Genomic DNA, 16,614 nt, shown 5'->3' with positions numbered 1-16,614 from the left:
CTGACTCGGGGGGGATGGGGGTGTCCCTCAGCCCGGCCTGTGCCCTCTCGCAGGCTGGGATTTATTCACCCTCTATGGCTGTCACTGTAGCTGAGGCTCGGCTCTAGCTCTGAGACCTTGGCTGCTGAAAGCAGGTCTCTGGGATTTATTTACCTTCTATAATTGAAACACTGGTGCTCCCAGCTCCGTGGCCACAGCTGGCTGAAAGCAGGTATCTGGGGTTTGTTTAGCTTCTATAATTGAAACATTGTTGCTTCCTGAGCTCAGAGCCAGGCCGTGGCAGACGGGGAACCTTGGCTTCCTCCTTCACTGGAGCAAGCAAGCCTCCTGTTTCCTTCAGCTGCGTGGCTGCCGGCCGCCATCTTTGTTGGCAGTTAATTTGCATATCGCCCTGATTAGCCAATGGGAAGCATAGTGGAGGTGCAGTTAATTATTCTTTTTGTCTTTTATTAGATAGTATTGCTATTTGCCCTTTCTCTATAATAGACGTGTCAGAGATGAAAGAAAATTAGTAAAATGTATATAAAATCTTCCTCCTGTCATAATCTGAAGTGCACCACAGGATGCAGAGTCAAATCCCTGCCCACCCACATGCACCTCAAAATCACACGAGACCCAGACCCAGCTGGCTGCCCCCCCCCCAATTGTGCTAGATCCAAACCCGGCTGGTCCCACCCTTGTCAAGACTCGCTGGTTGGGGGGGGACAGCCTCAGGTCCCCTGGGCCAGTACAGGGGTGGGGGGTGCATCTTGAAGTCCCCCATCAAGCCCCGCTGGGTGGGGGATGTGGCCTGAGATCCCCTGTCAAGCCCCACCAGGCAGGGGGCGTGGCCTGAGGTCACCCATCAAGCACTGCTGGGAAGGAGGTGCAGCCTCAGGTCCCTTGTCAAGCCCCACCAGGAGAGGGGCACAGCGTCAGGTCCCCTGGGGGCACGGCCTATTATCCCCCAGCCTGGCGCCAGGGTGGGGGGAGCAGCTTGAGGTCCTCCGGCCCAGCACCGGGGTGGGGGGCACACCTTGAGGTCCCCTGTCAAGCCCCACAGGGGCAGGGGGTGTGCAGCCTCAGGTCCCTGCTGATTGCTTGATAAGGCTTGTTACAGGAACTCGGCCTCCACTGTGGGTGCAGCCATCTTGCGTTACGAAAACCCTACCTCTGCTGTGGGTGCAGCCATCTTGTGTTATGGAAATTCCCCCCTCCCCCCGCCTCTGCTGTGGGTGCCGCCATTTTCATGGTGGAGTGATGGTCAATTTGCATATTCCCTCTTTATTATATAGGAAGGGTATAATTTTAAGATGCATCAGAGAAAGTTGCACTTGTATTGAGTTGCATTGATTTATTAATTAAATGCCACTCCAGATGGGCTCCCCGAGGGCCCTGTGGGAAAGTCTCAGCTTGTCCAAATGGCAAAGGTCTCACAGCGTGAGGCAACCAGCCTGCCAGCAGCAGGGCAGGGAGTGAAGAGGCCCAACCCAGCGCTCTCCCTGTCTTCCCTCAAGGCAAAGACAGTGCAGTGGGGGGTGGGTAGAGCCCACATGTGGAAGTGGGGAGACTGGGGTCAGGGTTGACTCTGCTTGCCTGGACAGACACTCCTGGGAGATTGAACCATTGCCTCAGTGCCAGCGCTGCCACCATATCTGATCTTCCCATGGGACCCTGGTCCCTTCCACTGGAAGGAAAGATATATTTCCACACTCTTGACTGGGGTTCAGACCTGTGACTTGCTTTGGCTCATAGAATGTGGTGGAAGTGACCAAGTACCAGCTACAGGCCTAGGATTAAGAGACCTTGTTTCATTTATTATCTATTTATTTTTTTCCTGTTTATTAGATGTACTAGAGGCATGGTGCATGAAATTCGTGCACGGGAGGGGGGTGTCCCCTCAGCCCAGCCTACACCCTCTCCAATCCAGGACCCCTCGGGGCATGTCCTACTGCCGGTTTAGGCTCGATCCCGGTCTAAACCGGCAGACAGATATCCCTCTCACAATCCTGGACCACTGGCTTCTAATTGCTCACCTCCTGCCTGGTAACCCCTAACTGCCCCCTCCACTGGCCTGATTGCCCCTCACTGCCCCCCTGCCAACCTGGTCACCCCCAACTGCTGCCCCTGCTGGCCTGGTAGCCCCCAAATGCCCTTCTCTGCTGACCTGGTTGCCCCTAACTACCCCCCTGCTGGCCTGGTTGCCCCCAACTGCCCCCTCTGCTGGCCTGGTCATCCCTCACATCCCCCCAACCAGCCTGGTCACCCCATTCAGACTGCTGTTCAGTTGTTTGGTCATCCCTCACTAACCCCCCTGCTGACCTGGTTATAGGCAGCCATCTTGTGAGGGCATGAGGATTAATTTACCTATTACCTCTTTATTATATAAGATTGGGGTGATACTAGTTAATAAAATCATACAATTTTCCGGTGCACATTCCAAAACACATCATCTATACACTATTGTGTGTTCACCACCCAAGTCAAACAGCCATCCATCACCACTTACCCTGCCTATACCCTCCCCCACCCCTTGCCCCTTCCCCAAGAAATCCCCACGCCGTTGTTTGTGTCTACATGATTTTCTCTGTCTTTTTCTTTTTTCTTCAATCCCTCCACCTCCCAGTCCCCCACCCCACCCCCCTCAACAGCTGTCAGCCTGCTTTCTTATGAGTGTGTTTCTGTTTCGCTTACCAGTTCATTAGATTACACATATGAGTGCAATCATGTGATACTTATCTTTCTCTGACTAGCTTATTTCACTTAGCATAATACTCTCCACACCCCTCCATGTTACCTCAAAGGGTAAGAGATCCTTCTTTTTCACTGCTGCATTGTATTCCATAGTGTAAATGTACCACAGCTTTTGTATCCACTCATCTACTGATGGGTACGTGGGCTGTTTCCAGATCTTGGCTGTTGTAAATAGTGTTGCTAAGAACATAGGGGAGCATGTATTCTTTGAAGTTAGTGTTTTGGGTTTCTTTGGATATATTCCAGAAGTGGGAATTTTAAATTTTTTTAGTTTTTGAGGCAATGTTTCCTGTTACTGTGTGGCCAGGCCTGGGCTAGCAGGTGGAGAAGGAGCAATGCACAGAGCAGAGCAGCGGAGCCCAGCCAAGGTCAACTGCAAGAGCTAAGTGGGTGCTGGTCATTATTGTTAATTCAATGCCTCAGGATGTTGACTTTTTAAAAAATATATCTTTATTGATTTCAGAGAGGAAGGGAGAGGGAGAGAGAGAAACATCAATGATGAGAGAGAATCATGGGTTGGCTGCCTCCTGCATGTCCCCTACTGGGGATTGAGCCTGCAACCCGGGCATGTGCCCCTGACTGGAATCAAACCCGGGACCTTTTAGTCTGCAGGCCAACGCTCTGTCCACTGAGCCAAGCTGGCTAGGGCAGGAAGTTGACTTTTTTTTAAAATGGGGCATAGGCCTTTGGTATAACAATGAAAGCCATGAATACTTAGAGAATGTTGTGACAATATGCAGTCATTTGGGGAACAGTTTCTCTGCTTTCAATGAATTTGAAAACGGATCCAAGGAAAAATGGAAACGCCACAACTGCCTGGGCTCAGTCTCATGCTGACAACATCCGGTCATTCTTGGCTCTTCTCCCTGTACCCCCACCTTCTCTTTCTACTCCACTTCAGTGGCACCATGTTAGTGGCTTCAGATCAGCTGTGACAGGAATATTTAGACCTTCTAAATCAGCAAACATGACAAACCAGGGCGTATTTCTTCCTAGAGGGCTGCTGACCCATGCACCAGAGCCTCCCACATCAGTGGTCAGCTCATCTCACTGTTCCCACCCTGCAGGCTCTCCTGGAAGCAGCCCTCTTTTCATCTTGCTGGGGGGGAGGGTAGCTTGAAGCCGCAAAGGGATGCCAGTCACATCCCAGCTCTGCCACCTGGCAGCGGCGTGGCCCCGTGAGCTTCTTAAACTTTCTAAGCTCACTCTCCACATCCATAAAATGGGAATAATAAATCAGTAATTTACTCTCAGGGTTAGAGTGGGATACAATGAAATTGTTCAGGCACAGCGCTGGGCGCTGTTGGGGACGCCTCCAAAGCACAAGTGACGGTATCATCACTCGGTTCGCGGTCCCGTCATCTTTGCCTGAGTTACTTGCAACACCATCCAGCTGGCCCCCTCTTGCTGGTCCTGCCCGTTCACTCCATCCTCCACAGCAGAGAAAATGTGCAGACACACAAACATGCGGTGTCCCTCTTTTGTTCAAAGCCTCCAGGTACTCCCTTTGCCTTCAGGAGACAGTCCCCTCACAAGTGGGAATGGGATGCTTGCAGAGGTTAAATCAGTGATGGCGAACCTTTTGAGCTCGACGTGTCAGCATTTTGAAAAACCCTAACTTAACTCTGGTGCCGTGTCACATATAAAAATTTTTTGATATTTGCAACCATAATAAAACAAAGATTTATATTTTTGATATTTGTTTTATATATTTAAATGCCATTTAACAAAGAAAAATCAACCAAAAAAAATGAGTTCATGTGTCACCTCTGACACACGTGTCATAGGTTCGCCATCACTGGTTTAATTGGTTGTTCAAGCCCTGGCCGAGTTGGGTGTCAGCTAGCACAGGTTCGATTCCTGGTCAGGGCACATACCTGGGTTTCGGGTTCCATTTCTAGTCAGGGCGCGTATAGGGAACAATAAGTCAATGGTTCCCTCTCACACCGATCTCTCTCTCTCTCTCTCTCTCTCTCTCTCTCAAAGATTTGTTTAAGGTCAAGAAGTAGTAAATGACACAGAACTGGCATCCAGCTTTCCATCTCCACATTCCACCTTCTTACCTGCTGTGCTGCAGTTAAGATGAAAAGGTAAGTGGGTGAAAGGGGTGCATGCATGAACAGATGCAGTAACAAGAACAGGATGGAAGGAAGGATGGATGGAGGATAGAAAGATGCAGCCTCCTATGTTGCAGCCTCCCCTTCCCTCTGGCCTGGCCTTTCCCACCTGGGACATCTGAGAATGCAGCGCACCCTGTGGACTCTTCCACTCCCAGCTCTGGGATCCCCTTTCCTCCTGCCAGCCCAGCAAGTCCCCCTTGGGGGTCAGCTTCCACTGAATGGACTACTTTGTCTTCTTCTGGCAGCTTAGGTTTTTCTATGACCTGGGACAAAATTTTGTGTCTTTAAAAAAAAAAATTGATCTCAGAGAGGAAAGAAGAGGAAGAGAGAGACAGAAACATCAATGACAAGAGAGAATCATTGATCAGCCGCCTCCTGCATGCCCCCTACTGTGGTGGAGCCCACAATGGAGACATGTGCCCTGATCAGAATCGAACTATGACCTCCTGGTTCATTAGCTGACACTCAACCTCTCAGCTACAAAGGCCAGGCAAATGTTGTATCTTAATACACACATTCATTATGTATATGCACTTATGTATGCTAGTTGTGTGACTATCTCATTTAATCTTCAGAATGTCCTTATAAAGTAGGTACTATTAGTTTCTCCATATTCTGAAGGTGAGAAATCCAGGTCCCAGAGAGCTTAAGTAATTTGCCCGAAGTCACACAGTTACGAAGTGGTGGATCCAGGATGAGCCATCAGACCCCAGGACTGCACTCCCACAACTGCCAGGCTGCCCTGTCTCCTATTATTGTCAAGTGAATGCTCCTCACACACACATGCACACACACACACACGCACGCACACATGCGCGCACACGCACACGTGCACACACAGAGCTGAAGAAAGCTATGCGATTATCCTTCATTTCTCCTTCATGCAAGAAAGGTGGGCGTTATCCACTGCACTCAGTTTCCTAAATCTGAGGGCTATAGTCCCAATCACCTTATACACCTGAGTGTCTGCATCATCAGGACTGAGAGGCCCTAATGTGACCCCATAGCTCTCCCCTTCACCTGGTCCACAGAGAATGATTAGGCATCAAGACAAAGAAAATCAACTCTGCATGTTGTCAATCAATAAACATGTATCAAGTACCCACCCAGGCTCAGTAACATGTTGGGTGCATGGGACAGGGGGTTGTAAAGGAGACTAGAGCTGAGTTAGGTTTGGTGAGACAGACAACGAGCAGGTAAAATAAATGAACAAAACACAACTTGGTCCTGGAACAGCAAAGTCATTGTGTGTGGTGGTGGGATGGGGATGGGTGGAGGGAGGCAACCAGAGGCTCCAGGGGAGGGGGGCTTGGGTTGACCTTGGAAGCACAAGTGGGATTCAGGTCATTTACATTTAAATATTTCCTGATGTCTAATATGTGCTGGGCATTAAAGAAGTGCTTTGCCTGTGATAGTTCATTATTTCTCACCTCAGTCCTGAGGGACAGATGCTATCCATACACGCTTTACAGATAAGGAAATGAAGGCTCAGAGACATCCAGCAATCAGCTCCAGGACACAGAACAGGGCAGAGCTGTGTTCAAGCACAAGTTCTCTGACTCTAGACCACAAGACGAAAAGGGAGAGAAGAATGGAACCCACTGAGAAGGCCGGAGTCATCCAGGTGGTTGGGAAAGGGGAGCACCTTTATTACGTGTCCACAAGCCAAGCTCCGTGGTGTGTCTTTCTAGACGTCACTAACACACCATTTCATTTTTATTGCAGCACTTGTCTATACCGTCTACTTTCTTGCTTTGATTGCTTGGAATATGAGTTCCAAGAGAGGAAGATGATACCTGGCTTGATTACTACACACTACTCAGCATCTAGTTCCCTGACTGGCACATAGTAGGTGTCAACAAGTTCATGTGGCATAACAGACTAAGAGCTAGTGGGAGGAGGGTGCTGTGTTGTGAATTCCAGCAAAGCACAGCAAATGAAACCGTCAACAAAGTGAAGAGACAACCCACTAAATAAAAGAACATATTTACCAAGAATGCATCTGATATGGAATTTCTACCCAAAACTTATAAAGAACTCATACTACTCAACACCCCCCCCCAAAAAAACCCAGAAATTTAATTAAAAATTAATTCAGATAAAGGACCTGAAAAAACATATGAAAGGATGGTCAATGTCACTAATCATCAGAGAAATGCAAATTCAAACAACAATGAGATCTCACCTTACACCTGTCATAACAGTGATTATCAATAAATTAACAAATGACAAGTGCTGGAGAAAATGTGGAGAAAAGGGAACCCTTGTGCATTGTTGGTAGGAATGAACACTGGTGCAGCCATTGTGGAATACAGTATGGAGGATCCTCAAAAAATTAAAAATTGAACTGCCTTATGACCCAGTGATTCCACTTCTGGGCATATATACGAAGAAACCTAAAACACTAATTTGAAATAATGTATGCACCCCTAAATTCATTGCATCCTTATTTACAACTAGAGGCCCAGTGCCCAAAATTCATGCACTTAGGCCCACTCCTAAGCCATCAGTTGGACATCCTTAGTGCTGCTACAGAGGCGGGAGAGGCTCCTACCATTGCCACTGTGCTGGCCAGCCATGAGCCTGGCTTCTGGCTGAGCAGAGCTCCTCCTGTGGGAGCACACTGAGCACCAGGAGGCAGCTCCTGCATTGAGCGTCTGCTCCCTGGTGGTCAGTGTGCATCATAGCGATGGGTTGTTCTGCCATTCAGTCAATTTTCATATTAGCCTTTTATTATATAGGATAGCCAAAATATGGAAGCAACCCAAATGTCCATCAATAGATGATTGAATAATGAAGATGTGGAACATATTTATAATGAAATATTATCCTAAAAAGAATGACATTTTACCACTTATGACAGTATGAATGGACATAGAGGGTATTATGGTAAGTGAAATAAATCAGTGAGAAAGACAAATAGCACATGATTTCACTTACATGTGGAATCTAAAGAACAATATAAACAAGCAAACAAAAATTAAACGAACCCATAGATACAGAGAACAGGCTACCAGAGGGGAAGGGTATTGGGGGACTGTGTGAAAAGATTGAGAAGTACAGATTGGCAGTTACAAAGCAGTCACAGGGATGTAAAATAGACCACAGGGAATCCTATATAATAAAAGGGTAATATGCAAGTTGACCCTAAGGGCAGAACAACCAGTCGCTATTACACACACTGACCACCAAGGGGCAGATGCTCAACACAGGAGCTGCCCCCTGGTAGTCAGTGTGCTCCCACAGGGAGAGCGCTGCTCAGCCAGAAGCCGGCTCCCTGCTGTCCAGCACAGTGGCGGTGGTGGGAGCCTCGCCCTCCTCCGTGGCAGCACTAAGGCTGCCAGAGGGATGTCTGATTGACAACTTAGGCCAGCTCCACTGGGAAGCAGGCCTAATCCATCAGTCAGACATCCCCTGAGGGATCCCGGACTGTGAGAGGGCGCAGGCCAGGCTGAGGAGCCCCCAGCCCAAAGTGCACAAATTTTCATGCACCAGGCCTCTAATATAGTCAGTGATATTGTGATAGCTGTGTATGGTGTCAGGTGGGTACTGGAAATATTAGGGGAAATACTTTGTAAAATATATGATTGTCTAACCTCTATGCTGTATACATGGAACTAATCTATATATATAAAAGCCTAACATGCAAATAGACTGAACAGCAGAACAACCAAAAAACCGGTCACTATGACATACACTGATGACCAGGGGACATGCGCAGAACATGGCAGGCGTCGGCAGCAGCGGGATGGTGGAGCAGGTGAGTGGGGGTGACAGACCAAGGCAGGGTGCTGGTCACTGTCATTGGGGTGAGTATCTGGTGGTTACTGAAAATTCTTTGCTCCCATGCACCACGGTCCCACCAGGCACTCACACCTCCTGCCAGCACCAGCCCCGCTCGCATGCACTGCCAGGACCATCAGCGCATGGGGCAGGAGTGGGGCTGCCAGCAGACATGGGACCTGGGGCCATGGTGGAAGGGGCTGGGTTGGGGCGCAGAGGATGGGCTGAGACCCACCCTTGTGCCCACCACAGCTTCGCAGCCCATAGTTCCTTTCAAGGTGCACTAATTCATGGACTGGGCCCCTAGTACAAAATAATATTGGTTGTCAACTGTAGTTGAAAAAATAATAAAAAAGAAAGCTCACATTATAAATACAATATCATACTTGCAAAGCCAACATTGTTTGTGAGTGTGTGTTGGGGGAGGAGTGACGAAAATTTCAGTAACAATCTTTTTTTCATGTAGATTTATTTATTTTGTCATTGCAAGCTATAAAACAAAGACATCGCTGAGCAAACCCTTAGCAGATAAGACCCAAACCATTGAGCGGAGCCCCTGGAGTGTGGCTCCCAAGCTTAGCTGCCGTGAGTCCCTGGGGAGCACTGGGATGCTGGTGTCCAGACTGCACCAAGGATTCTGATCTAGTTTGTCTGGAGTATGGGCTGCTAGTCGGCAATTTTTCAAACAGTGGTTCTCATCTTTGTCCATGGGCATCACTGCGAATTTTTTTTAAAAATCCTAAAATGCAAGCCAGATCAATTACATTGGAATTCATGGGGGTGGAACTCAAACATCAGTATATTTTGCAGGTCCCATGAGCACCAACATTAGTAGCAACCAAAGGGAACATAAAGAACATGGTACTTTTGTAACATATGAGATGGTTTTTGTTCTTATATCCATGCTTCTGATTCCCAATTGTGTTCCATTATATGTAATAGAGGCCTGACTTAGGCAAGCCATGTAACTTAAAAACTTGTGTGGTGCAAGAAGTGGCCTGGACCAGAGCTGATTTTTCACGGCTCACACATGTGATACCACAAGCCACCGGTGTTGTCATTTGCCAAGTTAAGGATCTGCATTGAGGGTGAGAGGGCATGGGATGGGGGAGGAAGGACACATATGTAACACCTTAATCAATAAAGAAAAAAAAAAGCTAGTATTTAATAAGGGCTTAGTTTGTGCCAGAACTGTTCTAAGCAGTTAACATAGCTAGGACTATTTAATCTTAATAAAACCCTGCGCTATCATTGTATCAAGTTTACAGCTGAGGAAACCTAGACAGAGATTCAGTGATGGCCCAAGATCCTCTGGCTACCAAGTGGTTGAGCAGGACTGAAGGGAAGTAGCCTGGCTCCGGTTCAGTACACTCAGCCTCCATGTTGCAGGAAGGCTGGCTGGGAGCGGACAGGAACACTGAGTACATCTGCCTGTACTGCCACCGTAGCAGGAGCCCATTCAAGCGCGAAGGAGCTCACACCTGCGCACTCATTAGAGACCGTGTCTGGCGGCCTCTGGGCAGGTGGCCTTTCAGAGAAGGTCCACGGGATCCCTCTTTCATCTCCTGGCGCCAATGATCTAATAAAGGTTAAAGACGCCCCAGCAGGAGGGGAAGTGAGAGATGGCGATTCCCAATCTTGTGCCTCAATGTCTCTGCTCAAGAGCAAGGTTCTCTCTTCACCTCCTTCTCTAGCTAACTGCAACGTCACCTTTGAGGCAGTTCAAGGTGAGTATCCCCTCTGAGAGTTTCCCCTGATCCTCTCCTTCCCACTCCCAGGTTATCCTGCTTTGTCAAAAACAAGTGTGAAGAAACAGGTTTCAGATTAAATAAATTCTCAGTTTAGATAGGAGGAAAAGGTTGCATTGTTTCGTACCTTGATGAACTAATTTGGTTGTCGAAAGATGATCCTCAGAGTCTGGGAGGATTGGGATATCCATGAAAAACTAAATGTCTCTGTAAAAATGCAGGAGGAATTTGGAAGCTGCTGGGAAAAACGAGTGGCTGGGATGAAGGGGATTCTTGGAGGTGAAGGATAATATCATGGCTGCAGAACAGGAAACGTGAAGAATGAGGTTGGCCAATGAGAAGTGTCCTAATACTCTGGCAGGTCTGGCAGAGGGACCTTACAACAAGACTGTCCTCTTAAGCCATTGACTGTGCTATAATTTAACACCTCTCACCCTTCCCCCAAATATTAACTGAATATTGACTTTACCCAGCTCCGTTGATTGACTGGCATTTTGCAGAGGGAAGGGAAAGTAGCTTTGTGGCTTATTTGGGCAGATGCAAAGAAAAAGACACAGCCACAGAGCAACAGACAGATGCACCTACAGTAACAGACATTAGAGTTGGAGATATGAAAGTAGCCCTACAAGGAACATCTCATGGAAGCCTAATCCAGCAGCATCAGTGCAGTTACAGAAATGAGCCAAGGCTATTTAATTCACAAAAGCAAGGCAACCTCAACTACCATTTCAGTGACACAAGATTTCTCTTAGTGACAGCTTCTCACAGGCACTCACCTCTCCTTTGCAAGATTCCAACACCATACAAGCACCTTCAACAAGTGATTTAAAAAGTAATCTTTCTGCCAAAGGGGACCATTTTAATCTCCACAAATGTTTCAAAGTTATATTCTCCTACAGATTTGTATATGTGATTTGCCTGAACCATGCTTGCCTATCACTGTTGCCTTTTTAAATTTCTACTATTCTTTTGGATCTCAACCTTAGCTGTCAATTCCTCTGCTGTATTAGTGAGGATGCTTTAGACCACCAGAAAAAGAAAAACAAAATTCAACTCAAAATGGCTTAAACCACAAGGTACTGGATCGGACACCTGTTATGGGCCACTCTGATGCTGCAGTGCAATGGGTTCTTCATGCCAGTGCTGGCGAGGCTAACTGGTGCCGAGTACATGAAGCACTAGGGAGGCAATTGCAAAGGAAGGCAGAGGAATTAACTTGGATGCCTTTGGGTGCTTCCATGCCCCATGATAATAGAAAATTGGCAGTTCCAGGAATCACGGACAGAAATGGCAAGACCACAGGGCTAGGAGCAATCCAGTGTGGTGGTGGAGGTGTGATGATGGGTGTAATTGTGAGCTCACAACCAGCTGCAACGGCAGAGATAAGAGGTTCACAAACCCTCTTGCCTTGAATCTTTGTAGGCTGTTTCGCTGGCTACTACGTTAAAGGGCCCTCTGATTAATCAGACTGATGCCTTTTCACTCAGGGAGGTAAGGGCATCTTGTTTTCAAAAGTGGAGGTCAAGAGGGGATCTCACTGATTGAAGGGATGGACTATAGATGAGCCACTGTATCACCTGATTGTATGTATCATGATCGAGTGTCCATCTGAATTAGGTGCAATCTGACTGAACTCAAACTCTCCCTGCACCGGGAGTGTGTCACTGCTCATCTCTTCTCCAAGGTTTCCCTGCTCGTGCCAAGTTGTTGGACATTGTGGGATCCAAGCTGGTAGCCATGCATGCAAAACCCAGAAGTTTGAGGAAATTTACCCACCATAAGCAAACCTCTCACCCTTGGGAGGCGGGAGGTGGTGGGCACATTACCTCTTGCTCTCCCCCACATGCACTGTCCTGTGGTGCTGTGTACACAGCTTCTTAGAGCACAGTCATGCTTAGTGGAAGCCGCTGGACCATGCTTTCACACATCGGCTCTTCCTCCTTCCCCTGTCACTCTGTCCCTCACAGTGTCTCTGATACTGCCTCCTCTAACCAGGGGCATGTTAGCCCTCTGCCCGGATCTGCGCCCCCTGCCCCCAGCCCCCAGCAAACCAAAGACAATCATACATAACAAAAACTAAGAAGTTAGAAATTTCCAGAGTTCTGATAGACATGTGCTCTTTTTACCTTTCCAGTATTCCATTTTTAATGTGTTGGGTTTTGTCTTCACACCTATCTTTTCATGGCTTAATAGGGCTGCAGGAACTCCAAGTTCCAGAGCCTCAAACAAAAATGTTCCAGTTCTAAAAGAGAGTGACGAGGGCATATCCCTCCTTTTCCAAGATTGGAGTTAAGTCTCCTAAAAGCTCCCCAGACTTCTGGGAGAGAGCTCCTCACATCTAATTGGCCAAGTCTCATCCCACTCCCACTCCATCCTGGCATGAGGAATTGAATTTCTTAATCCATTCATGATTCATCCCTTGGGACTGGAGAGGACCAAGAAGTGAGAAATTAATAGCTGCTAGCACAGTTTATAACTATGTCAGACACGTAATTGGCTAACCCTGGAGTTTTGTTTTTTTTTTAATACTTATTTATTTATTCATTTTTAAATTAAATTTTATTTTATCCATCAACATTTATCCCCTCTATGTCCTCTTCCACCTCATTTTCAATACTTCTTCCCTTTTGCCCATCTCCTACTATAAGGCTAAAAAAGCAAGATATTCACTTTTCAGCCTCCCTTGCAGCTAGAAAGCCATGGGATCTATTTCTAGACACTTATATATAAGGACAAATCTTCTGAGGACAGTTTCTAGGTTCTCCTTGGTAAAGCAGAATGACATGAAAATAGCTCTCTCTCCCTTTGTAGTCACCTCTCTAATTCATGGTTTTAGACTTAATCATGTGTGGACATGATTCCTGGAGCTTTGCTGCCATTTGGCAAACATGGGGCGAGGAGCCCAGGTGTGAAAGACCAACACGCTGATGGGGGTGAAGTAGAATGATGAAAATAAGCATCTCCTTAATCACATCTCGGACCACTGACGTATCTGGGTCGTTGTTTTCTAGATTTTTTTTTAGTTATATCAGATAATTGTCTTTTTTATTTAGCCATTATTATTTAAGTATTATTATTAAATATTATGCAGCTAAAAGCCATTCTAACGGATAAAGCAACCAACAGTGTTGGTTTCCAGAAAGTATTGCTATTCATTTCCCCGACACCCAAGTCTTGCTGCCACCACGGCCATCACTGTACTATGCTTTCCTGGTTCAGGTGACCAGGTCCCTGAAGTACTCCAGGTGGACAAGCGGAGCCAGCCTCAGCCCTGCAGACCACAGCGCGGATTCCTGTGCAGATGGTGAGCCAGGCTAAGTGAGCCTAAGGTCTCTCACAGCTTTGGGTTCTATGACCCCAAATTTTTCATATAAATGTCCCTTTCCTGTGTATAAAGGTCTTTTTACTCACATTGCATCATAACGAATTGCCAGTTTATATTTCAAAATGTGGAAAAGCAACATACGAATGCAACTTGTGTAAATATTCCTATTGTGTGTGGGGAGGTTCCTCTTTGCAGATAATTCAGAGGTTGTTTGCTATTCCAAACAGGCCCATCCCCATTCTCCCTCAGCAGCATGGAGAGTGGATCTGAAAACATTTTTGAAATGATATTAATAAATCATTTCCTGTGGGCATGGCTAATCAGCCATTTGTTGGCTAAATTTTCTGTGTGCAATAAAGGCACATGGACAAATCCTAGCCACTATGTTCTGCATGGAAGCTTAGAACCCAAACCTCTTCACATAGCGTGGCATTTTCAGAATCCTTAATAGTCTACAGGTAACAGGGAAACTGTCCTTGCAAGACAATAGAACATGGAAGATTTTTAAAATTGGCCAAATTTCTATCTGTCACCAGAAACCTTTTGTAAGTAGCAATGACCCTTTGAATTTATAACACCTTTTTGTTTAGAAAATGTTTCCAATATTTTGTCTCACTTCATTGAATGATTCCTTGGTGGTTGAAGAGAAGACAATGAAATTGGTTCTTCTCCATTTTTCTCCCAGGAACGTGGTGAGCCACTTACAGGTATTATCTAATCAGGGGTGGGGACCTGGCCTCTGCCAAGGCCATTTGGATATTTATAACATCATTTGCAGGCCATGCAAAACTATCAACTTAAAATTAGCCTGCTGTATTAGTCAAACCTGTAATTACTCACCCCTAACGCTTTGGCAGGGCCAGATCAAATGATTTCATGGACCTTCTATGGCCTGCGGGCCAGATGTTCCCCACCCCTTTAATTATTTAAAATAATTAAATAATTACTTTATTAAAAAATATTTTTAAATTGCATAAGTAATACACACTCATAGAACTTTCCAACATTGCAGGACATGAAAATTAAAAAGTGGAAGTTCCTCTTCATTCCCCCACACATGGGCCCCTGGAGGTCGCTTGTGTGTCCCTTGGTGTGTCATCCAGATTCTCTCTGTGTGTTTTTGTAAATACACACGTTGTTACATAAATATATAAGCAGACATACGTCATCTATTCAAGAACGCATGTTTTAAGTTAAAACCTCTGCCCTGAGGACGCCCCTGACAAGAGGCCACGCCCGGGGACAGTGTCCGCCCTTCCCAGCGGCACCTACAGGCTGTGCCCAGGAGGGAAGCAGCATTTGCATAAGAAAGCACAGTGGGCAGCGTGTGCCAGGCCTGTGGATGCTGGCTGAGTGGGTCTGTGGACAGCTCTCGGGACACAGCGCCTGCCTCGTTCCTGTTAGAGCCATGTCCCTGATAGACAGCTCTCCGGATTAGCTCCAAGCCTCCTGGTGGAAAGCAGTGCTGCGTGACCATCCTGCCCTAAGTCACGGGCCCCAGTGTAGATGTACTTCAAGGAGAGAGTCCCACACAGTTCTCCTAGTCCCCGTGCCATTCAGACTCACGTGTTCAAACCCGGCTCCGGGGCTGCCACGTTGAGCAAGTCAAAGGGGCTCAAACTGTCATCTGGGTCAGGAGCAAGCAAATGCTCTGAGTACAGAGCCAGGTGGCCAAGGCCCTGGGCGTGTGGGCTGTCCTGCTTGTATGGGAACTGCTCGACCCGCAGGCATGAAAGCAGCTGCTGACGTTGACGGTGTGTAACAAGTGAAAGCGCCATTCTGTGTTCTGGGGAGCCTTCCCTCACAGAGACAGGCGGCTGGCCTCGGGGTGCAGCTCCCTGGCCCCCGTCTAAGTGGCTGGTCCTCCCTGGAGGAGTGCAGCGCATAGCTGTGTGGCCCCTTACCCTCCAGGGACCCGACTCAGGATAAATGTCATAGCCTTTCAAGCTTGAGTTTATAACCTTTAATTGTTGAGATATAAAACACAACCATAAAATATTTTAAGCATGTGCTATGAAATGAAAGTGAACACCTGAGTGTGTGTGTATGACTCAGTTTCTTCATCAGGAAAGAAACCTGTTACGGCGGTTGTGCGAGTTAAAGGGATGCTACATGTTAAGCACTTACAAGTGCTTGACAAAGGCTTTAAAAAGCGTGTTTCCTTCTACTACTCAAGAAGTTTATGATGATTAAATCAGAGGCAAGGCACAAGCCAGGTGAGCCTGACTCCACACGCGGCCTCTCCCGCAACACTCACAGCCTCAGACAGGACGGCGCTCCTGCACAGAGGCCGAGCCCAGAGGCAGGATCTTGGCCAGTGCGCTGAGTATGCAGCACGCGATCCTTGCAAAGAACCCGCAGGTGCCAGAGAGGTGGGGGACTCCCCCTGAGGGTGAAGGCAGAGCCGAGCCTGACCCCACTGGACACTGAGGCCAGGTGGGTAAGAGCAGGTCTGCCTCCCTCGTGGCACTGCCCTGCCCACATGGCCCCAGGTCCCCGCCCACTCTGCCCACTGACATACGGTGTCTGGTCCACCCTCTCGCTCTGAGGCTTGATCATCCAGACCACCCCCTGCAGGTGACCCCAAGGCCTGCAGGTGAGGCTGAGGACAGAATAAAACCTGGTTGACTGAGAGCCCCGTGCGGGTGGGACTGTTGGGGCTGCACCCTCGGGGTTGCCGCTCAGTGACTGGTTTGTCCAAGGGGCCTAGAGATGCTTATTTGTTGGAATGGGCTAAAGCCACCAACAAACCATTCTTCCAGGGCCAGGCAGGAGAGGAAGGGGCAGAAGAGAGGAAAAGGAGACAGGAGGAGGGCAGAGAAAATGACCAAGACTCTTGAATGTGAACTGAGCCGACAAGCAGCAGAGAGAGAAGGGAGGAGAGTGACGAGGGTAGGTGGGATGT

Source organism: Myotis davidii, unplaced genomic scaffold (genome assembly GCF_000327345.1).
Source record: "Myotis davidii unplaced genomic scaffold, ASM32734v1 scaffold820, whole genome shotgun sequence".
Taxonomy (NCBI): Eukaryota; Metazoa; Chordata; class Mammalia; order Chiroptera; family Vespertilionidae; genus Myotis; species Myotis davidii.
Note: the sequence above shows the minus strand (reverse complement) of the source record.